At 43.2% G+C, this 27,080-nt stretch overlaps 1 protein-coding gene across 12 annotated transcripts in view; it reads left to right on the top strand.

The window, feature by feature from the left end:
* Nucleotides 1-27,080, top strand: part of mical3a (microtubule associated monooxygenase, calponin and LIM domain containing 3a) — an 81,044-nt gene that overhangs the window by 4,044 nt on the left and 49,920 nt on the right. The window contains exon 1 of one of the 12 annotated variants that reach the window (XM_053427972.1): nucleotides 17,504-17,634. The exons of the other annotated variants lie outside the window; for them this stretch is intronic. The gene's annotated coding sequence lies outside the window, so the exon portion shown is untranslated. Of the gene's footprint in view, nucleotides 1-17,503; nucleotides 17,635-27,080 lie in introns of those variants that run through there. 12 annotated transcript variants of the gene reach the window in all.

The following is a 27,080-nucleotide window of genomic DNA, read 5'->3' as shown; positions in this document are numbered from 1 at the left end:
AGTACTTTGAAATACTCAAACTACACAGTTTCCCGATGTGTTCCGTTTCTCTGCTTCCAGTATTTATTTGCCCTGTAAACAACTGTACGAGTTGACATCACGTCCATGAGCTCGTGGCTGCAGAGGGACACTCAGTCATTGTTGTGTGCGTGTCCCTGACATGACGACTTCTGCACCACTCCACTCCAGCGCTCCACTTTCATTCCTCTGCAGCAGATGAGTGTCGTCAGTGTTCGGGGAGTTAACGCCGGTTGAGGACACGCTGAAGGACGACGAGGCCGAGTTACCTCATTTCAGACGAAGGACAAGTCGCACATTTCTCAGGAATAGCAGCTGTTTGAATAACAAACAGTGAACTGGTGTTTAATTAGGAGCCGCACGGGGAGAATGTGGCCACCATATGATCCTGTAGAAAACTGCCGGGTCAGCGTTCTGCTCCACATGCAACATCCTCAGAGACATTTGGGGTGGAGGACAATGACGCACAAGCCGCCAGCCGTGACTGTGACTTTATACAAAGAAAACAAAGACTAAATAAAAACAAATTAGGTCAGTTAGTGTTTTAGTCTGTGTTTCTTTCTAATAGACAAAGACACATCTGTTGTAGTTTAGATCACGTGACTGAGACGGTTCCAACACGTGTCCCTCATGACACATGTGTCGTCTGCTGTCTTTTGTTTACACCTCATCATGTTCTCCTGTTTCAGTTGCGGGCGACGAGGACGAGGTTAGACACATGTGGGATTAACTTTATTATGTCAAGAAAACAAAATCATTCATCTTTAGGCCTTTTAATGTTAATTACATTTTATCATAGTTGGTGGAGAACAAAACAGAGCAAAAAGGGGGGGACTGAATATTGGATATTGTCATCTGGTGCTCAGTGAAAAAGCAGTTTGTTTTTTGCTAGATTTGGTGTAACTTGTTTATACTGTCTCAAGTTAATGACGCTATGATTGCTAACCCCAAATAGGGTCAAGTTTAACGTGTTTAAAAAGTAAGGTTGAGTTGTTTCTGAAACACTTTCTATCATCAAGCTAGTCGTAGAAAGGTTTAGGCTTCTAGCAGTTGTCAGGCGGCGTTCATGTGTTTTTGGGGGTGTAGCTTTGAAGAGAGGGTGGATGGGAAAGGGTGGGATAAATTGGTAGGCTCACGATCCCTGGCTTTAAGAGAAGACACTCCTCTTGTTGTATTCATGTCCTCAGACCTAAGGATTTTCCTGAAAGCTCAGTTTATGAGTTTGTTTGATGTTTTCAGAAATGCCAGAGGCTACAAAAACAAACAAAAAATTATTCATTGTACGTGGCTATATCGTAATTTTAGTTTTTCTTTGTAATTTTCCAATAACCATGAAGAGAATCCTCATTTATCTGTCATTTAGCCTTTTGTATTACCTGTATATGTTCCTTACTCACCATTTTTCTAAACTGTTGTCTGCAAAGAATGGCAAGGAGTCTTGTAGCATCTATGTTTTTAAAAATGACTACAATGAACTACAAGAAAACCTTTTACTCAAACTCTCCTGTCGTCATCATGAGGTCATGAGCAACAAATACGTCAGTGTTGTGTCAGTGACTGAAAAAACTGTGAACGCCGATAGTCCTGCTATAAATAAAGTGTATAACAGTGTTGGTATGAATCACCAGATGGGATTTTATGCGTTTTCCTGTCTGTGTTCCATCAGACATGCATTTCACTTGTGTGCAGGTAAATGTGTGTGTGTGTGTGTGTGTGTGTGTGTGTGTGTGTGTGTGTGTGTGTGTGTGTGTGTGTGTGTGTGTGTGTGTGTGTGTGAAGTAGGTCGGCAGGGAGCAAAGATCAGAGGATTACAGGGCAAAGAGTCAGAAAACAGGAAGTGGCAGCGCTGAACGGAGAAGAGCCGAAGGAGCAAGTTACTCGACTCGACAGACACACACAGGCTAGGGGAGGGGAGGGGGGGGGGGGCATGAGGTCAGACACGGGGTGAGACATTCACAAATAGATGCAACACACATGTGGACGTATGATTCATGTCCACACACACATGCACAGGGAGATCAAACTGAGCTTCTGGATCTCTGAGCAGCTGTCTCCCTGGTTCTTCTTCTTCTTCTCGATCCCACGCAGATCAACTGTCGGACATGCAGGCGTCGTGTCCGTCACTCGAGGGGCGTCCCGACAGAGACACAATCTGTCTGTCAGACTCATAATATACTTATTTATAGAGATCGCTGAGGGAGAATCGTTTGGGAACATCAGGGTATTGACAGATTCACAATCGATGAATTAAATATAACTGAAGATCTTATATCTGTATAAGCTAAGGAACACTGTTGGCCTCCGACTGACAACCAAATGCAAATTGTCTTTTGAAAACAGTTACCTACAGCAAGCCTAAACACTTGCTGATTATCCATAACTCCTGTTTATAATTGGAAGAAATATATATTTTGATACTGCAGAATATTATATTATATATCATTTTCTAGAGGAACAAAACCCTTCACAAATCCTGCCTCCTCCGTGGTAATGAACGGGACATGGACCAAACTAAAAAGTTAACGTCGAATACAGATGGTTTCTGTCATTAGAGCTAGTTCTTATCAAACCTAAATAAGAGCTCACTCTTCAATTAGTTTCTTGATCTTATGACTTCTTATATAAAGTCTATGGTTATGACGGAACCTCCCTAACGCAGCTCCATCCGCTGACTGCTTCTGCTCAGACTCCACATGAGCACGATGGTGGCGTTCGAATGGGAGGAAATGGAGACTCGTCCTCCATCTTTATTTACAGTCTGAGGAAACGACTCGTTAACTCTGAGGTATGAGAAACCTGAACCCAGTGCACAGTCGGTGAGGAGGCTTAGCATGAGTCATCACATAAGTGTAAAAGTGACATGAGCAAGAAATAACCAAGTGTTCCTGTCAACACACAGAGACACTCAGGAGCCTTTATATCACATGCAAATTAATTAAAAACGATATTCCATTAAGTTCATATCAGGAGACTTTGAGACGTTTTTTTTTTTTTGCTCATATCCTTCAAATATTTACTTCTCACTGGATCTCCGTGTTTCTTCGTTATAAAATGACTAAACAAATGGTCATGTAACTTTAGAAACCAGTATCCACATGGACACAATGGCCTGATGGACTCGTGCACTCAGCCTGGCAGGGGACGTGAAATGTGAAAACTGGATTAAAGACAGTGTTTTCCTGACAGGGTGTGTGTGTGTGGGGGGGGGGGGGGGGTGGGATTCCGGCGGGGCACTCATGCAGGTTCAGCACCAGAGGGACCGAGCTGAGTGTGAGCAGCGTTCAGCTGGAGAACAGGAGCGATTGTGCAAAGAATAATCTTTATGCCATTTTTTCACAATCCACATGTCTGCGCCTCCTTGCACAAGGTTGAGCTCCGGCCAACCCGCCACATGGATTGTGGGAATCTTCTTTGCCCCAGATGTATTCTGGGTAAAGTCCGATTGAGTGTGGCTGGGCTTTTATTTATTTTTATCCTTTTTCCTGCCCTCAGTGGATTTGTCCTCCAGGGGAGCGTGAGTTCACTTCAGGCCTCAGCACAGTCGTCTGCAGAAGTTCAGGATTTACCTGTTTCTGCTTTCACATGTCAGTTCTTAAAAAATGACATATTATGCTCATAATCAGGTTAATGATTTAATTTGTGTTATTGTTCTAATGTTTTGAAGTTTCCTCTCGAGATCAGGATCCAGTTGTTCAGAAGGTATAGTGTCGTAGAGATACCAGAGGAGCTGGAGCGACCACAGCTCATGTGAACGCTCTCACTCAGAGACGAGCTGCTGACTGGGCCGCTGTCCAGAAGTACCACGGTTACCACGGTAACCCATTAAATCAGTCCACAATAAGGCCGACGACAGGATTTGGAGTTACCCACGTTGCCGCTCCACTAACTCAAAGGATGGGGGGGGGGGGGGGACATTATGGGATGCCTGCTCCACTTGATATGAATGTTGTTCCTTTGGGGGACGTCCAACTTGTATAGAAGACACACACAGGCTGTAATTATGCTCTTGTGCCTTTAGTCTACCGTCCTGTTTGATAGGTGAAGTGTAATAACTGCAGCGAAATGAAAAACTGCTTCTGTTGTGTAGTTTTGTTGTGTAGTGTCCCAGACGGACACATCCGGTAAATGTTGAAGTGACTCGATGGAATCCCAGGATTCAGGAGTGTGTTTAATGAGGTGATAATGGAAACCTTTCCTTTTCCTCTCATAATAACACACTGTGTGTGAGATGAGGGGCGACGAGGCAGAGGACACAAAGACATGAGGTCACAGATCAGAGCTGATGTAAGGACCAACGCTGCCCCCCCCCCCAAGGTCTAAAAAAAAAATCACATCCCTTATTTGAACACTTATTCACAGCTCAGGGGACATGACCTGGTCGGGTTTGATACAGTACACATGGATGTCTGTTTACAATCACCTACTAAAAAAGATGTTACACCACGGTCCTGTACACCTCGGAGCTCAGCTCTGGGAATGATGTCACACCAAAATAATCCAAGTTGATAGAGTTCCAGTTGCACAGGAACAATGTTAACGTTAGTCAGTTAGCCATTGTTAGCAAAAACAGTTCATAATATAGCATTACGAGGCATTTCACGCATGCTAACACCGAGATAAAGCGTCCACGTCTATGCTTTTAGCAGTATTTTAATACTTTTAAATATGTTGAATGTTATTTTGACTCTGACAATAATTTGTGTAATAGTCTACCAAAAAATGTATAAAATTAAGTCTTTGCAACTAATTTATCTGTGAATGACCTTACATTGCTCGGATCTAATATGGAGGTGTTGCTTAAATGATCCCTCAGCCGCCTAGTTAAGGTCTAAGAGACAGGTTGATTGTTTTAAATGCTTAAACTGGAAAATTAGGTCACTGAGTCGTTAAGAAAATTACAATCCACTAAACCACCATAATAAGGACCCCCTTCCGTGAATAAACACCTTTTAGATCAGATGTGAATCACTGATGCCAAAATGCTTCAAACGGTGAAAATGAAAAACAGATCGGAGCCTCTCAATTACAGTAACTATGAAGGAATCACGTCAGGGTCCAGCTATTCTGATGATCCCAGCGCTGAGGCATGACCTCACTCGAGGAGGCCTTGTATGGTGTTTTGTCATGTCCCCTTTCCTGATGAGGCTCTACAGACTTGGCTCCTCATGAGGCACAGAGGTATGAAATAATGTTCTCTGATCTGAGAAGCCGTCGGCACGGATCGGGTTTAACTACCGAACGAGGCTCAGTGAGGCTCTAAAACAAGCACGTCCGGAAAAAGGCCAAATAAAACCTCACAGACGTTTTTCGAATCACATTCGTCTTTTGCATGAACGAGGACGGTTCAACGAGATTCATAAAAATATTTGTAGCTTTCCTGTAATCTCCTTGTTTTGTTGTTTTGATGCATCCCCTGAGTTTTTGTGAAAATTTATCTGAAAGCCAAATCCTTTCCAGATGCTGGAGAAATCGCACGAAAGCTCCAAAGAGTTTCACCCAAGTGTTACCTACTCTCAATGAGGACAGATTCAATTTGAAAGGTATGATGTCGTCTCTTCTGAGGTGATTGCTGGCATCGATGTAGAGCAAAGACTCATGATTACAGTTATGACTCATCTTGAAATATGGTCTTTAAGGGTCAAATCCCATTTGACTCTTTGAAATGCTGTAATAAAGATCCCACAGTAGAGTGACCAATACCGCCCGACAAACAAGTACAGGAAGGTAACAACAAATGAAGATGGCATGAAGTATTTTCTACAGATTAATGGGTTCTGGATCAAAGGGCTTTTTTAAGATTGCAGTAATTAAACTATACTCTTGACCCAGAAGTGTTAGTCAACTATGAGCAGACACTATAGACCTGTAGAATTTGAAAAAAGCAATTGTGTGATTATTTGTATGGAAATAGTATGTTTAATAGAAATCAGTTAACAAAGATCTTGTCCTGCTTGATCTTAGTGTATTAATACCATCAATCACGTGTTTTCTATTGCTGAGAATGGAACGCCATTGATTCCAGTCTGGTTCAAGTTATATTTTTCTGATAGATACCTGTTGGCTCAAGTTAACAATGACTCCTCCATGCACCAAAGGGTTCAGGAGTACCCCAGGGTTCTGTGTTAGGATTTCAGGCCTGTCTTTAATAAATAGTGGCCTTAGAATAACCTATAGTTTATTGCCTTCCGCAATAAAAGAGTTTAAATTACTAACACATTTTAGAGTTAAGACATGAATTCCTCAGGTTTTCTTTGAACAGTTCACTGATTCTTTTCATTTCTCTGGTTGTTTTTCGGGTTTATCAAATCCTAATGGCCATTGCTGATGATATTAACCATTTCCTGCTCTCACAGGTATGTTGGTATCTCACTATCATGTAACCCCAGATAATCCCTTCACATTTCAGTGTAGTATCAGTTAAACGTTTTCATATCTGAGGGAAATAAGGAGTGAGGAAACCTTACAGAGACTCAGACTTTGACCATTTGATCATATGTCTGTGATAGAATCTGCAACGTGCTCAGAGCTTAAGTGTAAATGGACAAATGGCTGCGAGCGTCTTATCAAGCAGGCGATTCAATCACCGGCTCTTTCTTTGATAAGATTTCTGTTTAAAACCCAACTGCTCGCCGTCCTGTTTGTTCAACACAAGGTTTATGGCTTGATTGTGCTTCTTGATTTCCTGATCGCCGTGTTGGTCGAGTGTTGGTGAGTGAAGCTGACGTTTGTGTGTGTGTGTGTTTGTGTGTGTGTGTCATTTTTCTGCGCGTGCAGACATTTCAACCCACAGTAAATACAATGCTCTGTGTTTGGGGTCGAGAGGTGGGGACGGGCCGCAGAGATGAGCTCCCTGTTCTCCCCAGGCTTTGTGTCCCAGTCGTTGGCTACAAGCGCTCTTTGTGCCAGCCAGAGATCACATGTCACAATATTTGAACAGCTGCACACGATGCTTGTGTGTTTGCTCTTTTCTGTCGACACAGAGATCTGGTTTGATAAGATGCAGGGTTGAGAATGTTGGAGAGCTGAGCCGAGGGAGAAGTGGGTGGATAGGAGAGGAAGAAAAAGAAGAAGATGTCTTCCTTCTCTTTCATTACTGTGTATTGTCTGGGAAAATCATTATTATCTTTTTTATACTACTCCAAAAAATTGTGGATGACGTAGAAAATAGCTGCTAGATATTTGTTATCAACTCCAAACTATCAAGAAGATTGAGAACCTGAATATTTGTCCCTGAGTGTATAACTCATGTCTAATTGGAGAAAAGTCAATTTTGTTGACACCAGTAATGGGCTGTGTTGGAAACCCTGTGAGGAAAATCATTGACGGCTCCATTCATTCTGTCACTTCTCACACCATTACTCAAAAACCTGTCAATAAAGCTGGGATACATCTATTCCCCAACTGTCTGCTCTGATCACATCTTTATATTTCATGATTCACATCGAGTCTCTAAGACTCAGTGGCAACAGACACATGACAGATTTGTCATCTCTCTATAGAGCAGTGCAAAGAGACAAAAACAAATCTTAATTACGTGAAACTAATACTGGAACCTTCGTGTGTCTCAGTGTCCAAACATTCAACAGTCTAAAAGAAGTTGTGATAAGAGCTAAACATGCAGCAGAGGATTCCATGTGTCTTCTGCCAGTCGAGCTACAAGGAGTTTCTGTTGTTGAAATGTTCGACCTCCTGCAGCAACAGCGATTAAGGAGAATAATGGACTCCGAGTATCCGGAATGTGTCTTTTTGTGTATGAGGCATTGGTTGTGTCACAGGTGTCGAAGGCATGTGTGTGCATTTGGTTTCTGTCCTTGGGCTGTGTTCGTGCACACACACACACACACACAAACACACACACACACACACACACACACACACACACACACACACACACACACACACACACACACACACACACACACACACGTTCTCTGTGAACGCTGCACAACTCGACCGCCACGGCCACTTTGTATCAAGTTCGAGACTCGACTGAAACCATGACCTCAGCTCCATTGTGGAAGTACCGAGTCGACATCTGCCGCGTGTACGTTGCAGTTTAAATGCAACGTGGTGAACCTGGATCTGTTTACACTTCATAAGTCAAGGTCAGGTTTGGGCTCGAGCACGTTTCAGCTCGTGATGCAGAACGGCTCTTCAGCTCATCTTATGTTTCCTTACCATGTGACACTCCTGAGCTCCTGGTCCCAGACAGACTGCGTCCTGCTGCAGACCTCTCTCTGTGGATCCCTGTGCATGTGCAGTGATTTGCATTGAGCTTACAGGTCATTGTGTAAACTGCAGCTAAGCTCTGCATTGTGTCAGACTGTAATGAAAACGCTTCACTCAGGATTGTGTTGTAGTGAATACTGATTACAGTGGTTGGCTGCCGGCGGGGAGATGGTCAGACTGGTGAGGTTCATAGTGGCTCTGGGGGGGGGGGGACAGGAGAGAGAATGACAGATAGGGACAGAGAGGGCACCAGGTGGCACAGAGCAGAATGCAATTAAAAGTCTGGACTGGTCACAGGAGCTAGTGTTTGGAATTATAATCGGCTGTGGCTCGGTAGAGTGGTTCACCCAACAACCAGAGGGTCACTGGTTCCAATGGCTCCTACAGTACGAATGTAAAGTTTTCAAACAGTGGCTCCTACATTACCCATCATGCAACTCATTCATCATATCACTATGTCAAAGTTATGTGTGTTGATTCAGCATATTTACTTTGCAAAAACTTGCAATTGCAAACGTGCAAATTCATATCAATGCAGTAATATGCTTCAATGTAAATTATTACAGTGTTTAATAAATACAGCTTCACACATGGAGTTCAGAATGAGAAATAAAGTCAGGATCAGATTTAATGGCCAAGTACATGTTCAAGTACATGCTCCTAGTATACTTAATACATATTTATATACAGTATATGTAAATGTCCTTATATTTCTCACTGCTAATATCATCATGTTTAATTGAACTTGGTCCTGAGACTTTACAAATTGACTAATAACAGTCAAATTATAATATATACAGTATAAGCAAATACCCATATATATATATTTGCACACTACTGCAAATATATTTGTTGCTTTTTGGGTGTTTTTTCATTTTCACTACACAGGAAGCAGACTAAAGTATGACATTTGTTTTTTACCATGAAGTGTCTCTTTACATATTCCACGTTCACTCCGCAGCCTTGTTTTCCTGAGGCGGTCGCTCTGCAGAGACAAGAGAGATGTGCAGCAAGGAAGTGCAGAAAACATCTCACTCATGAATATAATATAATACAAATCTGGAAAAGCGCGTGAGCTTGAGTTCAATCAGCTGAGAGTTACAGAAGTGACCCGATGACATGTCTAAAACAATCTGTAATAAAGTTCACATGCAGCTTTTGGCTTCGTACAGATTCTCTCTTGCACAGCATCGAGCCGCGGTGAGTTTTTTTTATTTTGGAGCGGTAGATAAAGGAAATGAACGGAACCATCGAGTAAACACTAATTTAATTCCTGCTTAACCTTGTGGTACAATGTAATTCTACTTATTAAACCATCAAATGCCGAGGATTTAGCTGCATTTACCAATTTCCATGCTCTGTTGTGTCTTTATTTTACTCTGCCGGCGTATTAACTTCAGTGCGGCAGGATTGGTGGTTGATTGTGTTAAGATTACTGTCTGTGGAGGGGAAATCAGTGTGATTAGAATAGGAATTCACTTGCCCATCATGTGTTTGTGTGCATCGTTGAGTTTCACACAATGGACCACCAGACTTTTTCTGTTAAAGCCTAATACGTATAAACAATAAAATTTTGTTCTGTATTTTCTAGTAGTTACGCATCATGGCAGTCACTGATTGGTCAGATCAGGTGAGACCTTGGGGATCTGCAGACATGAAGATTGGCCTAAAGTTTCATAAAGTCACACATACAGAAAAAAGTGGTATCGAGCACCTGCTTGTTATTCTGTGTGCTGCCCATTAGAGCTGCAGAGGGGGGGGGGGGGGGGGGGGGGGGGGCATCAGAAACCCTACTCACATGTTATGACTTCATTATAAGACAGACACAGAGATTTGATTAGTGAATTAGTGTCTGTACAGTCTTGTCTCCTCCAGCTGGACTGTGATGTTGGTTCTCGAGGAGCAACACAACATTTTGAGTAAAAATCTGGTCACTGAAATTCTTCTGATTAACTAACGGAAAAGTCTCAATAGTTTGGTTTACTTAAATAAGTATATATTTTTTTTTTGCTCCTGGAAATGGTGTCTAGCCATTTAGATGGTTTTTAAACGCTGAGATTTCTGCATTCAAACCCAATGCAAAGCATCCATCCATCCATCCATCCATCCATCCATCCATCCATCCATCCATCCATCCAAGATTCAAGATTCAAGATTCAAGAGTCAAGATTCATTCACCTATTCATCCATTCATAAATCCATCCATCCATCCATCCATCCATGTATTCATTCACCTATTCACTCATTCACCCATTCACCCATTCACCCATTCATCCATTCATACATCCATCCGTCCATTCATCCATCCTTTATATACACAACATATAGAGCCAATCCCAGCTCTGGACTGGTTGCCAGCGAATCACATGTCCGAATTTTATAATTTACTTGATCAAGTGTTTGTATGCTTACTCACTTTATTAGAATAATAATTACATGAAGCATCCTGCATGTTCAGATCATCAACCTGAGCATGCACACATTAGCTATTAGGTCAATGAACTCTGCCTAAGAACAAGAAACTCAGACATCTCACTGAATCCTTTCACATATATTTTGAGATTAGGTGTAAACCTCAGTAGAAATGGAAAAATTATATTTTAGCAATATTTGAATACACTACTCATTGTGTGAACAACTAATGGCCAATCCAATTTAGACATGGCCGACAGGCTAACCCCTTAACACCCATGGTCACAGCCAGACTTAGCTCAGGGTCGTCATCTGGCTTAGGGCCTGGGAGCGGTGGGAACACATTGTCACAGCCGTGATCTTTAACCCTCTTGACTTCTAGGACAAGCTGGATTTATAGTCTGCCCTGCAGCTCATGGACGCAGTAAATAGCCGGCGAAATGGATCCAGTGAGGCCGCACCCTGACCAGTGCTGCCGTCTCAGTCCTCACACAACCCTGGTCTGAGGTCTCCTAAAGACATACAGTTAAATTCAGACTTGACCAAGGCCAGACCTCCTGAAACCAGACCTCACTGTCTGCACTGGTTTCTCTCACTTCTCTCCTCAGCCCGATTGATGTGTTTTCACTCAATGTGTTTGTTCGCTCTATTCGGTTCCTCCCGTCCGAACCCCGACCACCACACACACTCCTCTCTCTCTTCATTTCCCTCTACCCATCCTGTTCCGGGTTAGACTGGGGCTGATTTACACAGTGTTTGCTCAGGGTTAGTGCTCATCGTCGTGGAGGAAATTAAATGTTTGAGCTACAGCACTTGCGGGATCCACGTTACCTAAAAATACCGACGTGATTCCGGGAAGACCTTTTTCAGTATCACTTGTTTGTCTTGAAAGGGTTCATGTTGTGTTCCTCTGTGGGCTTACACAATTACTCTCCGTATGAAAGCTGGAAACATCCAGTGGGTCTCAGTGATCTGTCCTTGTTAAATGTCATGTGGTCACTTTACTGGGAACTCAGATATTATGCGTCTCTGGTCATTTGGTCGTTTGTCTTCAGTATGTTTATGTGGATGCCGGGATGCAGTTGTTACGGTGCAGGACAGTCACCTTGCATCATCCTCTAATCTTGTGATGTCTGTTTCTTACACTAATCGGACTAAGCAGCCAGAAAGCAGGGTAATCACTTTAGCGTCTCCATTAGATTAATACCGACATCAAATGAGGCAATATTACAGTGACTCCATCATATTTTGTATGTTGATAATAATACAGGCCTACCGATCTACTTTTATTACATTTCATCTTTGGACTGTATTGGGTTATTTAACATTATTTCATAACATGCATACAGAACAACAGTCTATTGTCTTATACCTTATGATTATAGCTCCATGGACATAAATCGATTGGTTCGTTTATTCGCCCTTTTTTTCACAGAATAAAGATGTCCATTGGATGGATTATCACCAATTCAGACATTCATGGTCCACACAAGTTTCAATAACTTTTATGATCTCCTGACTTTTCCTCAAGTCTCCGGTTCTGCACTGTACAATAATCAGTTAAGTAATTTGTTCAGTAATTTGTGTTTTTATTTGTATTTATTTCATGTAGAAATTGAGATTTCCTTCATTTATTTTCAAATTATTCATAAAATGTGTAGTTTTATCTGAAATATAGTAGAATGTACTGAGTTTTCTGGATCTAAGTCTTAAAGATTTTCAGTCTCACCCTCCAGTGAGACCGATTGTTGGAGGAATACTGTTTCCATTGCTCTCCAGCAGTTCTCCTCCCTCTGCCCCTCCTCTGCTGCCCAGTGCTCACTGATCCATAACAAGCTGCTGATGAACATGATGGCGGTGAACATGATGGCAGAACCTATTAGTATCACTGCTCTCATCATCTCCTCCACCTATTCATGGTCCCAGAGGAGGAGTCGGGGATGAGATAAACATTTAGAGCCTGATGGAAGTGGGAGAAAAGCCAGTTATGGCCTCAATACAGGATTTTCACTGACATGACTTTCTGACTGTGTCTGGAATTCATTAACTGGGGCTGATGAACTGTTGTGTTGTGTCAGTGCTGTGAGAGCTACGCCCGCTTTACTCTGCCGTCTGTTACAATAACTGAGACCTGCTTTACATGCACTGTTATTTCATGTGATGTAATTGTTACTATTTTTTTTTTTTAATATGCATCTCATCAAAATAAGGCAGAAATCAAGGCTGTGCTCTTTTTTAATTTAAGCATATAATTGTGGGAAGCACCGGGAAAGCAATTCTGAATGTCTGACAGCATTGAATTCTATTAGAGTGAATTATACCTTCATATGTGTTGTGTCTGTTGGTTGTAGAGAGACAAATGGCTTTGGAGACGGTGGTGCATGTTTTATTAATAAACCTCACTGCCCAGTTATGGCAGTGGAAGACAAATGGCTGCATGATGCAGAGCGCCGGCTGCCTTTGAAGCTGAAGATGTTCGAGCAATATTTTCAGATTTATTGTGTAAACTGGCAACACATCATCTTTATAGTTTTAGGTTTTGAAACAGAGTATTTTGCATGAACTCTCTGGTGTTGTGTTGGTTTCAATCCCATAAATTTTGCTTTATTTAATTCAAAAATGTGTCAAAGGACTGAAGAAAGGTATTTAGACATGGAGCAGCAGGAGGTGTGCAATCTTTGGCTCATGTCTGATTACTGTGTCTTCTGAGTGTAATGAAACACCCAAAGATAACAGGTGTCTGGATTTTTGTTCATGCCCAGCCGAGCAAAGTGTCCAAATGTCAGGATCTATTTCTGTCCGAAAGGAAACGAAGGCTGAGGACGGCACAGTGATGCAGTGGTTAGGTCGTCTCACAGCGAGAAGGTTCCCGGGCCTCTCTGTGTGGAGCAGCGTGTTCTCTCTGGGTTTTCCCGGGTATTCAAGCTTCCTGCCACAGTCCTAAAACCTTGTGGTTAGGTAAATTGGAAACATTAACCTGTCTGGAGGTATGTTAGGTGTGTGTTCCCCGGGATTGGCTCCAGGTCCCCCTGTGATACGCAGTTTAGATATTACATGGATGGAGGAGAAGCCAGCTATTAATCCCAGAGGCAAGCCTGACGTCTCAGATCAGAAATCCTGTAAGTCAGTCAGCGTGTCACTGAGTCGGTCCAGTGGAATCAGCCTTCACCGTCTAACAGCTCCACTGTTCAAAAGACACCCATTGTGTCTGTATCTGTGTGTGTGTCTGTGTGTGTCTGTGTGTGTCTGTGTGTGTGTGTCTGTGTGTGTGCCTGCAGGCGGCCTTATCCCGAGGACCCCCCCCATTTGTGAACCGGTGTGGTGTGTGTGTGACATCACCACCTCACCTCCCCCGCTTCTCCATCCATCCCTCCCTCCTTACTTCCGACCAATGGGAGCCCGGGGGGAGCCGGTCACGTGATAAAATCCCCCTAGTCTTGGTTACCATGACAACGAGCACTGGTCCAGGCAGCATCTTGCCGTGCTGAGAAAAAGAGGAGGGGAAAGAAGGCGGGAGGAGAGGCAGAAAGAGAAAGAAGGGAGGAGGGGGGGCGGTAGAGGGTGGGGAAGAAGACAGAGGAGAACAAATCCGAGTCAGAGGAATACACCTTGTGTCTGTCAGCTGTCTGCCCTCAGCACAGTGAGTACTTTACCTTTGTTGTCCCACTTCATTCGCTCCATCGCAGGAGAATGAACTGGGATCCGCCGCCGGCCCATTGTCATCTATATTTGATGATGTGATGTGGCAGATGTCTCTAAAACAGATTTCTGGCATGACATCATGTGTAAATCCTTTGTTAGGTTGAGAATGTGCACGGCAGCCTCACCTTACGCAGACAAGCCGCTGTGTGCATGCTTCCTCTGGCTCCCATTGATCCTCAGTGAATGGTTGATGACAGAGCTCGGCGGCGAGCAGAGGGCGTGGTGGGAACCAAGGTGCCCAGTACAATCAGAGCTGGTTTCATAATGTGGACAGACTCCCTCTGATGCATTGTGAACTGCAGCGAGTCTTTCTGCTCCAGACTTTCCTTCCCTGCTGCTCCTCCAGGGCTGTGTTCACATCCTCCGTCCCCTTGTGGTTTGTTTAATTAGCAAATCCGTGCAAATCCAAGTAGGGCAGCTTGTTCCCGAGCGGAGACCTCATAGGTGGAATGTCCTGGTGGAAGCAGTGTGTTCTCCTGGCTGCAAATCAAGTCAGTCAAAATGTTGCTGTTTCCAATTAGCATAGGTTTGCACCTCGTTCTAGCACCATGTGAGAGATATGATGCAATGTTTCTGTTGCATAGGAAAGAGACACACTTGTTTTGTTGTTCACTACTTTTGTTTTAACTACTGATGTTAAGAAATACTTGTCTTCAGATGCAATTACACAGCTGTACTGCACTAATATGCAAAAGCACAGACTTTAGCTTAAGCTACAGGAAGGGAGAAGTTTAATAGTTTCTTTCCCACCATAAAATAAAGCATCACATGGCCTTTGTGTTGGGTAAATCTAGAGGTAGAATTCTGATTTTTTTAATACATTTTACTTTTCAGTATTTCTACTGTATTAGGGTTGTATGATGGTGTATGATTTAAGAATAATAATCTGCATCTGGCCTCATAGTGTGCTTTTTTTTTATAACTTAATCTAATAAATATCCCCTTGACCTCTTATAATCCTATTAAATGGCCCTGTCCTGTTTCTTCCTTTCTTTCCTTGAAATACTTTTATTTCTATACAAACAACATTTTGAAGTAGTTTTTTTCTATAGATCAAATATTTGTCCTGTAGTGAAGGGTGTGTATTATGTACATATTCTGTTTTTTGAAGTTTTATTTATTATTATTGTGTTTATATTTTAATTATCTTGTCTACCTCATTCTGACCTGTCTGCTGCAGTAGCAACACCATTTACCCAGTGTGTTATCTTATTTTATCCAATCCTATACAAATATGTAAGCAGAACATATGCATTGCACTAACAACTAAAAAATATAAGCTAATAGGCTATATTTGAGTTGAGGTTTATACACAGCATCTTAGTGAAGGGATACAGTAAGTAGCTTGTGTCCTATGCAAGTTCTAAAAAAAAAAACAGCCACCTCCACTGTCGAGGGTGACAGGACGATGGCCGCCTTGCTGGATGCTCCAGAGCAAGAAAAAGGAAATCCTCATATGCAGATAGCTGATAGTTGCAAGGAAGGGATTCTTCTTCCAGCACAGAGGTGTGAGTACACCGCGTAATGTTCTACACACCAAACCTACAGATAAAAGCCTATTAATAATCAAAGTGCATGGACTTTATCTTGAGATTGCAGTGTTTTTTGCGAGCCTGTGATTCCAGTTAGTAGAAGTGTCCCATCTGAGGCTCCAGTGACTTTGATAGCTGAGCGGGTTTTATGAACATGTCGTTGACCTTTCTTTTGAATCATCCAAGACACTTAGAATAATCATTACGGCTTTTAATAGGTTGTTGGGATTAGCAGGCTGGATTTGCCGGGTCGTTGACATACAGGCTACAATGTGTTTACATGGCATGAAGATATGTCTCGGCTCGTGTTGTGATGGAGACGGAACAAAGCAGTGTATCACTGATCCATATTTCTGTCTGTGGGAAGCAGCCACAGAGACTCACTCTCCTGTTTTCCATGGGATTTCTTGCCATTTGAAAGCGATTGTTCGAGACGTATAATTTCCCCAAGTTGTAATCTTTGCGTGGTTTTCCACAAAAGGCAAGATTCAGCTGGTCTCAAACCTCGGCACAATCCACGTCTACGCTTTGATAGAAAACAAACAAGTGGCTTCAGGAATTTAAGTGGCAAATTGTTTTTTCTTCTCGATTCCATAGGAGGAGAAAAAAAAAGACAAAAAAAAAAGGAAACAGCAGACAGACACAACAGACTCGTTTTGGCAGAGAAATGACATGTGTTACTTTCAGAGACGCAACCAATCAGGAGAACTCTTTTTGAGCAAAGGCCACGTAGAACTGGAGGGCTCCAAACACATCACTGATCATTTTATAACTTAAAACACATCAGGGACCATGAAGACGTTCAATCCTGAGTCTTAATTTGACATATCGCTCAAACAAAGATTTGATCGTTTGTATTTACTACTAATAATAAAAACAATCATTATAACAATAATACATGTATTAAAATAGCACTTTTCGAGTTAAAGTAAATAATGTAATAGAACAATGTAAAACAAATGAAATATGAAAATAAAATGAAATAAAATAGAGAACTATAAATTGACTTAGAAAATAAAATACATTTTATTGAAATCAGCTTTTTCTATATGCAGTGTCATCAAGCCTCCTTCAGGGCCATCGGTTATTTAACACTTACCTCTTCAAGCTTCTAATTTAAAGTCAAGTCAGTCAACAGGTGAGTCACCAGGTGAGTGTGACTCATCTGCAGCGTGACATATATTTAAAAAGACACTCTGCGATTCCACTCATGTGTAAAAACACGCCCGGCTTCCCCATTGTTGTGTAAGTGACTGGGAAGTCTCTGACACCACGTGAAGGCAGCACCGCTGCTGCGTCACGGCGGGAAAGACCAATCGGATTAAAATGAGTTGAAAGACACAGGCTGACTCCGAGCAGCGGTAGGGGGGTGGTCGTGAAGAAGGAGGTTGAAACTTACCTAAATATAACATCTGTACCGGAGTAATACAGCTAACACATCGTTGTGATAACACTTGAGCAAGATGGATTATTTGAGTTATTAGTTAACAATGTTTGGGCGTGGTGTTGTTATTCACACACTCGCTCGCTCCCCTCTCCTCCGCCGCGGTGGACCGATCCCTCTCTGTCAGTTTCAAGTTGCGCCTTCTCCTCCTCCTCCGCTCCTCGGCGGCTGCAGTGAACTCAACCCGCTAGTCGGCGCCGAGCACCGGGAGCGTTACCGGGACGAACCACCGCCATGGAACCGGCCCGGGGACGAGCGAGCGGATTATAAAACACCCCCCCACCACCGGAGTCCGAGGTGAGGAGCCGTGCCCCCCCCCCCCTTCAGGCGCTCTCCTTGGCGCTCTTCTGCGGACCCACGGACTGCACCTCGGTTCGGGAATGTCACGCTCCGCCGGCCTTCACGCGGCTAATAACGATTCAACCAAGCGAACCCTGTCACGAATCACACGGGATCATTGTGCGTGTGTTGCGGGGCACGTCGCTGCGCGGGGTTGCATCGGCGATCGGTGTGTTGATCGTGCGTGCGTGTGTGTGTGTCTGCGGTCGTGCAGCAGCTCCCAGTCTGGGGAATGTGGAAGGATTGGTGGGAATTCTCACCCCCTCGATCGATCAAACTGAAAATACTCGTGTTGTGTGAACGTGTGTTTTTAGTGAACAGTCTCATAACTACAGACGTGCGTGCTAACCACCTGACGTCTGTGTTTGTTTACAACACAGGTACAACATGTACCTGCTGCCAGGTGGACGATCCCTGTGGTCACGGTTATATACCTGTGTGCATGCAGGGCTTCTGCAGACTGCCTGGCACATGCTCAGAGGAGACTGCGGGAATAATCGTGTACAATAACAGATATAGTCCCAGTGTTGTGTTTGAAATCCACTAACGTCCCAGCAGCTTGTATTTCTTGTGTAATAGATGTATTGTTTCCTGTTCAAGGCCAGTGGTGTGACCTTGACAGTTTGTCTTTTCTGGATTTGAGAGGTTAGACCGAATGTGGAAACTTGATTTAACACTCCTTACTATGTCGGGACCTGTTTAAGCTAAATATATATTCATGAAGCACATGCAAACAACCAAAGTGCTGAACTAATCAAGAAACCATGTGCAAATTAAGAGAATAACTTCATTCATTGATGACATGTGCGCTCCAAAAAGTCACAACACATGCTAGTACCGAAACGCGCTACAAATTGCGTAAACAACAACAGACATTTTTGCAGGGGACCCCAGAAAAAGTGAGGAGTTTGGCTGTAGTTCAACGCTTTGTGAAGTTCCCCGTTCTGGTGTCGTTTTCACTATTAGCCGAACTTTTCTGTATTTGCTGAAGATGTTTTTCTTAATTTCCACATGTTGTATCTGTTTGCATGTTGTAACTCTCTCAGACCACCATAGAACAGGCTTAAATTATGAAAATGAAAGAAATGCATTCAAAACAATGTTCAAGAGAACAGTACCGTTGCATGATTGCAGATGAAATCAAGGTCTCGCCTCGAATCGTAAGGCTGTGAAAAGAAGTGTATCTTTAGTAATGAACTTTCCAGGATCTGAGCGTTTCAGATTTGAATAGTTAAATTGTTCCAGAGATTAGGGGCATCTTGGGACATCCAGAAGCATACATTTGGTCGTGTTAGGGATTATGAAGGTGCATCAGTTGAAAAATAAAGTGGGGCCAGCCCATTTGAAATCCTAAAAACAATCAATAACTCTTAAAAATCAATTCTGAATTCGACAGGAGGCCAGAACTGATGTAATGTGATCACGCCTTCTTTTTCCAGTTACAAAATGCAGACGAGGAGGAGACGCCTGATCTACACCCGCATAGAGGGAATTACATTAATCAAACTGAGAGGTTAAAAGAGATTGAATAGCTCTCCCGAATCTTGGTGGAGAGATAAGGTTTTTTATCTTGGCTTAGAAGTCTCAGCTGAATAAAAACCTTGAGGCAAAAGCAAAGCAAAGGAAGTAAGCAGTCTGCCATGATGTTGCTGCTTGAAGAGTCTGAGGGTCTGCACTGGTGTTCTGACCGCCTGCACATTGACCTCAACAATAATAACAGTACCATAATACCCTGTGCGGCTGTCCCACATTGGGCCATACATCACCACACAGCAACAACAGACAGTCTGTGGCTAAAAGGAGCCGTGAGGTCCTGACCTGACAGGCGTCTCCCTTGGACAAAGACTTTTATCTTGTCCCAGTTGAGTGATGGAGCAGTGGTTGTATTGATCGGTGTCACTCTGACCTTTAGCTGCATTTTATCCACCTCCCTTTTTTTTTTTACACTGTAGCAACTGAATGCCATGCTTGACTTTGGACATCTCCTCTGAGGTCACTGGGCGTCGCTGGGCAGGCAGACGTTAATTGGGATGTAGCGCCTCCGCCGAGCCGCACGTGTTATCATAACTCAGGGTTTTCTTCAAGAGATCAGGATGTGGAGCGGAGGAGGAGGAGGATGTTTGCTCGGCGGCTGACTCAGCACGGTGAACGACTGAAGGAGGCTGCAGTCGGCCTTTCTGTAGAGGAGCTGGCTCAACCTGGAGTCTGAGGCATCATTTCTACATAGGTGTTGTGTCTGGTTTATGGTTAGCAGTTTTCTGAAGGTTAGCAATACTGCCTTAAATCCATTTTGTCAACTTAATGTACTTTCTGAAATCTTTATTCAAGAAAACAATTACTCTGGATGTCCCTCAGTATTGATGGCATACAAACACAAGGCAAGACTTTCTAAGAATCCCTGTCACCCGTCACCTTGACATTTTATTTTGAAAGGGAAGTGATCACAGTATAGTATACAGCATTACAGGGTTTGCCGATATGGCAAAAATATAGCCTTATTCGTCAGAAATGTGTCTAGAGATTAGTTGGGCTATGTTGTAAATCAGAGAAGGACAGATTTATGGCAGTGGTAAATCTTGTACAGTCCTAATTGAAAAAGTATACTGTATAATACCAGCAGTAAACAGTAGTATAGAGTATTTTCTGCTAAAGCAAACATAAATGCTTCAATTTATCTGCAGTATATTGAAGAGTCAAGTCCTTGTTTGGAGATGAGGTTACAGAAGCAGAGACTCACTCACGGCCATAAATGCCCTGAAACTGCCCTGCGTGATGAGTCAGCGTCAGCATGAGGCAGAGCCGAGGCTCGGCACGTTTCATCAATATACAGTCGCAGTTCCGTGGAAGCTAGTGTGGATGTGCACGAGGATAGGGCGAGGCTGAGTCACCGTGACCTCTCGCAGACTGTCGCTCAGCGGGACAGAGCGGGTTCCTGCCCGGCTCTGACCCCCCATGACCCTGTAAAGGACCATGGATTTGGAAAGCTGACTAGGAGAGAAGGAAGGATGAAAGAAGGAAGGAGGAAAGAAGGAAGGAAGCACTCTAAAAGCAGCTCCTGCTGTGCCATAAACTGTTTTGCTCCGAGGTGTGGTTCTGATGTTGTGTCATCAGAAATCTTGTGGGACACAGCTGGGGGCCACCGCATATTGGTACGAGTCTAGAGTGCGTCCCTAAAAGGAGAAATGCTTGTAACAGAATGCAAAGGGCATGTTGTTAACTGTGGGGCGGTTATGTTTTGTAGCCACTGTCAGGAATTCAGTGTATTTCCATGTTTCCCTTTCAACAATGTCCTCTTCTGAATGAGGTCTTGATGATTAATGTATCCCTGAGTGCTGCTGAGTCAGACCGACCTTGCTAAAGCACACTGCCTGATTAAGATTTAGAAGCCATTAAGATATCATTAGGGTTATCTAAAACCTCTGACATGTTAACTCAAGACCCCTGTGAGGATATGATTCCTATCCCTTTTCCTAAGGTTTTAAGGTCCAAGGAATGTATACTTCTGTTCTCCCTCCTTACTTCCAATTACGTAATGATAATATAGATCAGATTTGTGGGACTCTCAGCAACTGGTGGAAGTTGTGTGTGACTTAGAAGCACACTGATCAGATTGGTGTATGTCTCCAGACTCCATGTGCTTCGGTGATTTCTCACAGCTCCGGATTAAGGACTTACTTCTTGGCTGTTTCTTCTACCTTGGAGGTCAGAAGTAGGTCAGTATGACGAGTGCATTCCTCAGACTGTTTACATTTTAGCAGTCTGCTTCCCCTTGATACTATAGCCGAGCTGCACAATCTGACTTACTGCTTTGCATAGCATGAACAACACTGATTCCAGACAGAAGACTGGGAAAGCGGGTTTTTTTTGTAAGTTTTACAACAGTGTTGATGGAAAAGTCAGTCGATAGGCAGCAGTGCCAGGTGACTCATTAACTTAATCCTGTATTCCATATCTGTCATGTCTCATATTTATCTAGATTATTAGAGGATAATGTTCCTGCTAACTGGAGCTGTGCTGTTATCAGTCGCTCATGTCAGACTGTGACACCCAATCTGTGGACAATGTTTATAATTATCTCCACCAAGGAGGTTAGGTTTTCAACCCTGTTCACTTGTTTGTTAGTTGGTTGGTTGGCTTGTTGGTCAGCAGGATCGTGAAAAAGCTACCACTTCTAACTTGGTGGAAGGATGAGACCTGGGCCAAGAGGGAACCCATTAAAGTTTGTTGCTGATCCGGACAAAGGGGGAGATAATTTGGCACCTAAAGGTTTCAGAGAAAAGACACGGAAGAGAAAGAGGTGTATAACAAGTGAAAACAAATATATACTGGAGGTGTTGTAGCTACATGAGGGGCGTGCTAGTCAATGAGCTACCAAGACACACTATGTTTGTTATGTCCTTACAATTACTTAAACCACAATGAACACTTACCTAAATTTAGCCACTTACAACCTAGTTCCTGACTATGCTGTAATCATTTCAAGGCTTAAAGTGTCTGAGAACACTTTACCTTGTAAGTGAATGGAAAAGTGGTCTAATTCAACCGACATATAACTTTTGTTACATAAGTACAACATATTTTTTATTACCTTTTTAATTTTTGCAAAACCATGGACCTCTGTCAAATACCATTAAAATATAACCTTTGGTCACATAGCTTGTATTTGTCAGCTATTCTTTGCGCAGACTGTGGAGTTCACATTTTAGCTGTTCTCTGCATTTGTAACTTTTATTCATTATAACTATGAAAACATGTATTTGTACCTTCAGACACAAGAGAGCAAAGTAGCAGACATGGTTGTCAACAAGCACCAGGCGGATGTAGCCCGATAGCCGTTCTGTAAACACTCCGGATTCTGACACCGCTTTATATTCTGAAATGCACATAACAGCTTGTCCTATTCAGCCTCTGACAGCTGCTCAGCCTATAGCTGCTCACATTGCCTCCACGCCAGCCCCTTTCAGTCCGGTAAACCGTTCATCCCTCTTGAGACCACATCATATTTCACATTCACTCTCAGGTGGTGTGTGGAGGAGCCTGGGGCCTTGTTATCTGCCTATCTGGACAAGAGACAGATTTTTCTCTGGCAGGCCTTATGGACAAACAAGCACAGCAAATGTTCTTTCCCAGAAGAAGGTGAAATATTCTACAATGGCCTTGTCTCTCCTGGACTTTTCTTCCCCATCAGGGCGTGGCTGGAGATGCGAGTGGCCGGCACTAGGCCATGTCACTGATGTTAGTGTGGAAGTAAATTGAAGGGCTTGTGTTTGTGCCCCCTTTTTCCTTCAGTCAATTATCGAGTGAAGATTTGTTACTTCTCACACTGGATTTAACGGAAACTCCTTTATGGTCTATTTACTCTCCGGTCCTTTCGAGTTAATCCATGGCACCACCCTCCATTTCTATTTATTTACTGAAACATGACTTACAACCAAGAACTTAAACTTTTCATCTAGTGTCAATAATAATCTGCACAGCAACCCCCAAACTCTCAATCTGACTACAGCCTGCGCCTTGTAATATGCGACTGGGATTAAAGTGTAATTTGGTAGGACTCATGGCTCGGTGTGGGTGTTCGGTTACCTTCACACTTGATGAGCCTGCAGCTCTGCACAGTTGAGGCAGGAAAGCCGACCTTCCTCTGGTCCTTGGTGGACTGTTTGTGGAATGGTGCAGAGGGGATGAAATGATTGAGCAATCTCAGGCTGGGAAGAATTCCTCTCTTGCGTGTGCTCGAGTCAATGTCTGCTTGATTTGCATATTTGACTTCTGAAGGGGTTTGAATTGAGGAAGGGGAAAGAAAGGTTCTTGGGATTTTTCTCATTTTATCGCAAATGAAAAAAAGAGGTTTGACATCTAACAGAAATGTGACTTTTAAAAGTGAATTGTAGAGTCTGTCAAATGAAGCAGTAACACAACAGTGCAAACAGGAGATTTAGTTTCTGACTGAGTGAAAGCCAACACTGGATAATGAGCTTCGGTAGTATGCACTGACCGGCCAAGCCTAATACCAAGGAGGGTAGGTCTCGGCCCAGCTGATATTTGTATACCTGCTCTCCTCAGGCCTCAGTTTACAGTCAGCCTATTAGGTATCCTGGACTTCACGCTGCTAGTGTGCTCAGTGTAAATATAAGCTACTTCTCTAGTTCGTCTGGGTCCTCGGGGGTTGTGAGTTTGCTGCAGCTGCTTCACTGCGATCTGACCGCCTGTCATGAATCCCAATTTGAGGATGTTTGAGCCCCTGGAGAAAGGTCAAAGCAATCCGCAGGTCTCAGCTGGGGTCAAAGAGAACAAACTACTGGGAGCTCATTCTGCTGATTTCCTCCTAACCTCAATATCCCCAAACAACCCTTAACTTGTTTACCATCTGAACTGCTGCGCCCACGCATGGAGATTAGAGGAAACAAGCGTGGATGTGGATTATGCCCTGTGCTGGCTGTGTGTCCCATCGAGGCTTTGAAGAGCAGCCTCTGGATTCCGTGGTGCTGTCAGATGATACTGATCATGCAATTATTTCAAATGAGGCACTGATGTCGGAAAATGTGGAAGGAGTGAATCTGAAAAAAGTTGAACAATGTAGGTCCATGATCACTGGGTGGCTCTACGCCTGGGTCAGAGTTACTGTTTGTTGTTGTTTGTTTGTTTTTCTTACTGTCAGCCAGATTACTCTAAAACTGTTGAATTGATTTCCATACAATTTTGTGGAGAGCTGGAGCTGGACTGAAGAACTCATATCATTTTGTAGTGGCTCCAGGTACATATTTTCACTTTCTTTAATAAAGATAGGACACGTTGTAGGATTGCAGGAGGTATGTGCTCTCCAAACACCCCCACCCTTTTTGTAGTGCATTGAACTCCGTGAAATATAGATTTTTCTTTACTTTTCTTTACATCGGTTGTTTGGATAAACATCTAGAATCAGAATATAGCAGCCTTTTCTGTTGATTCTGTGTTATCTCAGCAAGCCTTGTCGAAATCGAATATCGGGAGGATAATTCTCTACTTTTAAAACAACTGTTCATAATGTCATGACCACAGCTCCATCCTCTCAGTTCAGTAAACCTTGGCAATAAATTCCCACAGTGTCTGTTGTGGGAATATCAGTTTGTTTCTCGTTCTTGAAAAATTCCAGCTCTCCTGGCTGTTACACTCACTTTGGAATTCTGGCTGTTTTCTCTGAGCCTCTTTGACATTTAAACGTTAGCTTTGTGATCAATATGGGGGAAGAGAGCCGAGCTGAAGCGGTGAGTGAACTGCGTAACGCTGCAGTTTCCCATGGTCTGCGAGAATAAGGCTGGGGTTAGCTCTTTAAAGTGCGTAGGACCTTCATAGGTTAGCTTGTTCGTGTCCTGGCCCTGCTGTTTATGTTCCTGTCCATCATCCCTCGTGTCTGAACACACGGAGAAACAAAACAAACAATTATAGATGTTTGCTTTGTCAGGAAAGTGCGCAACCTTTGTGATTGGCGTGGTAGTTATTTTCGTACGCACTTTAGGCCCCATTCCTTTTTTGATTTGATTATTTATATATCTGTTCTCGTTTGATTTCTCCCCTGTCGGATGGAAACTGAAGTTGAACGGGTCGTGCACCCAGTCTTGGGCATTCTCTCCTTCCCTCCCGCATGCCTCCATTCCACACCGGTCATGACTAAGCCTTGGAGACTTGTCTGTGTTGACTGTGTTTGCCTGCTGGTCTCAGATTACACTTCCTAGTTCCCTGGGATGGATGGATCTGAGTATATGAGTAACCAAATACAAGCCTCCATCTCGCTGCACACTCTGATGTGAAGTATGCAAATGACCCGAGACAGATAAACAAATGTGCAAACCCAGGAAGATTTTTATGAGCCGGGCTAATTGTGGCATATATGAACGAATAGCTGCGCTTTGTGTGATTTTCCTGCTCTTGTGGTTCCCTGTGTTTATGGCTGCATAGCTGCGGTTTCTGCTTTCCTCTGGTTATGAAAGGCATGAAGGTGGGAGAAGTAGCATTCAAGTTAGGATTTGAGAGGTTTCCTAAATCAAATATTTGCATGGAGTGCTGGCAGGCAGCTTTGATCCACCGTGTTTTGGCGCCCACAAACAGGCAGTCTGGGCAGGAGCTCCCACTCCCCCGGAGCCGTTACTAACATTCATTTCATAAAAACGACTCTTTGTCATCAGCAAACATTCCCCTGAGCCGCCTCAGATAGAGACTGGGAGTTAATTGTTCATTGACTTTGCACTTTGAAATCAATTTATTCAAATTCCCTTGTCATGGTACGAATGAGTCTATGACCATGAGATTTAGAAATTTAACGGGGCTCTGATTCAATTAGTGTCTTCTTTCGGGGGGGCAGGCAGGCAGAATTGCATGTTGCCTTGGCAGCACAGCTGAGCCGACAGGAAGTCAGACCTCTGATCTTCAATCACTTTAGCCTTTTAGATAATCTAATTTGAAAAAAGTCAAGTGTTGGTTGAGATATAAAAGGAGACTTATAATGCTCCTGTTCAGGTTCATAATTTTAACATGGGTTATTTTCCATCAGAGACGACTAAAACTTTTACATGCTTCTAATCTGCTAGTTCCACACAATTTTTTACAGCGTGTTGTGGTAAGGCATTGTTCTTCTTTTGTTGTTTAATGGTGGTTGACTGATTTTGATGACAGATTTTTAAGTGCATCGACGCCAGTGGTAAAAACGTCAGTATAATGTTGACTTACTGTAAGGTGCCAGTAAAAACAAAGCAAGGCGACTGTTGCATAAATGATTCGATTGAAATAAAATGTATTATTTAACCTCTGTTCATTCCTGCAGTTTATTGTAGGCGACCACATAAGTGATGGATTTGACTTTGACTTAAGAGCATGATGTTTTCCCAGTGTGCCGACTATTCATGTGTCAGTCTGTTTAGTGTTTAGGAGAGGACAACATGGAATTTCAATGTTTACTGGCTTAGAGGCTGATCTGCAGCTGGAATCGGTGGAAATCTGTATCAGTCGTGCATGGGAGCTGAGATGAAGTGCTCAGCCGCACGACGCAGCCCGACTGAGACCGACTGTCGGGAGCAGTAGTGATTCAAATGCCAGATGGTTCGGAGACGGCCTCTGCCAGGAGCACGTTGACTTTCAGTCAATAGATGTCGGTGTACTCAGTGAGCTGTAAGGCTTTTTTCAGCTGATGTGAATAGACACACAAGTGTCTCCACTCCTGTGCACAGGAACGCAGCTCAAGAAGGGAGTTTGTCTGGGCTTGTATCATCATGAGGATATCTGCACGATAACTGAGAGACTGTTGACTTTAGCTTCACGTGTGTTATCTTAATGCTGACTCACTGTGATAGGGTTCGGAGTGACGACCCTGCTGTTATTATACTTCCATGTTAAGACAAACCTTCTCTGTGCGCTGGTTTTTATAGACTGTA

Source organism: Pleuronectes platessa, chromosome 7, assembly GCF_947347685.1.
Source record: "Pleuronectes platessa chromosome 7, fPlePla1.1, whole genome shotgun sequence".
Taxonomy (NCBI): domain Eukaryota; kingdom Metazoa; phylum Chordata; class Actinopteri; order Pleuronectiformes; family Pleuronectidae; genus Pleuronectes; species Pleuronectes platessa.
The sequence above is the reverse complement of the archived record's forward strand: the minus strand, read 5'-3'. Positions and strand labels throughout refer to the sequence as shown.